Below are 1,811 nucleotides of genomic sequence, written 5' to 3'. Positions count from 1 at the left end.
ATTTTAAATGGTGAGTGAGTGAGTGTTGCTCAGTCATGTCCAACTCTTTGTGACCCCATGGACTGTAGCCTGCCAGGTTCCTCTGCCCATGGAGTTCTCCAGGCAAGAATACTGGATTGGGTAGCCATTCCCTTCTCCAGGGGATCTTCTCAACCCAGGGATCAGACCCAGGTCTCCCACATTGCAGGAGGATTCTTTACTGACTGAGCCACAAGGGAAGCCCAAGAATACTGGACTAGATAGCCTATCCCTTCTCCAGGGGGTCTTCCTGACCCAGGAATCAAATCGAGGTCTCCTGCACTGCAGGTGGATTCTTTACCATCTGAGCTACCAGGGAAGCCTTGTAAATGGTAAAAGGGTCAGAAACCTAAGACCAACAAAGTGAAGATTCTGTGCAAAATGGTCCTAAATTTTAAGACACATGTCACCAATCAACACATAAGAACATGCACCACCAGATATCACATGACAGCCTGGATCTCCAGTGGGAACTCCACCCCCCAACAGCAGGAAGTCCATCTGGCCCCAAAGGGCTTGGTGAGTTTCAGAAGGAGGGGGCTTTAGGAGCCGCCTTGGTGGCCTAGTGGTTAAGACCTTGCCTTCCAATGCAGAGAGTGTGGGTTCGATCCCTAGTCAGGGAGCTAAGATCCCACTCACGTCGTGACCACAAAACCAAAACATAGAACAGAAGCAACATTGTAACAAATTCAATAAAGACTTTTAAATGGTCCACATCAAAAATCTAATAAAAAAAAAAAAAGAAGGAAGCCTTAGAGCTCCCATGCCTACCTCCTTCTTCCACATTCTGTAGAACGACCAGAGAAAAGAAGGATGTGCAATTGCCCTCCTGCCCTCCTCTCTCAAAGGGGTGGGTGTGCGTGGAGGGAGGTGGGTTGGCCACAGATGGGGCTGAGGCCTTTGCCCTGTGGCAGGTGAATCACTTAAGAATGGTTGTGCTTCTGTCCTTGGAATGGGACATATTTGAATGGTTTCCAATGTAGAAGTTACTGGAATCAATCAAGAGAGGGGACTGGGGGTTGGCCAATGCTTTGGATGCCCATCTCCAAACACCAACACACTGAGGATTAGGACTTCAACATATGAATTTAGTGGGATGCAATTCAGTTCACAGCAGCGTTCCTGCCCTTGGGGTTTGGGCCTTTTTACGGAACCATGACTTCCTTGGAAACTCCCACCCTCCCAAATATTTAAAATAAGCCACTGCCTTTGTGAGCTCTTGGGGGCCTTCTCTTTGGGAGTGGGAGGCTGGTGACAGATGGATTCTTGCTTCCTCTCTCTCCCCCAGAGTGCTGAACTGGCTCTGGGCACGTAGGAACCGCATAAATGCCAGCAGTTGGGATGGACCAGAGTCAGGCTGTGTCCTCAGCCAACCCTGAGCAGCCTGGGCAGGCGTACAGAGCACCGGGAACCCGCAGGGCTTTGCTGGGCTGTGGCCAGATGCCAGCCCATCGCTAGGCAGAAAAACTCTCATTTTTGTCTGGCGCACTCTCTCCCTGCTCTAGCTGCATCTTCGAGACAAGGTGGTCAGAGCTGGCAGAAGCCAGGTGTCTGGGAATGAGATTTAGACTGATTTTTTTTTTTAACTTTTTTTTCCCTCTAAATGACTGTGCAAGGTGAAAGTCTCCATCTTCTCTCAGTGGGAGACTTTCTGGGGGAGGGGCCATGTGGGGAGTGAGGGGAACAGCAAAATTATAATGTGGGCGAAGTTGGTCTTCGGAACCTGCTATCCCATGCTCTATGGCTTTGCCAAATTTCCAGGGTTCACTCGGTGTCCAACCCCATCCCGCCTG

The sequence above is a fragment of the Capra hircus genome, chromosome 8 (assembly GCF_001704415.2).
Source record: "Capra hircus breed San Clemente chromosome 8, ASM170441v1, whole genome shotgun sequence".
Classification (NCBI taxonomy): Eukaryota; Metazoa; Chordata; class Mammalia; order Artiodactyla; family Bovidae; genus Capra; species Capra hircus.
The sequence above is the reverse complement of the archived record's forward strand: the minus strand, read 5'-3'. Positions refer to the sequence as shown.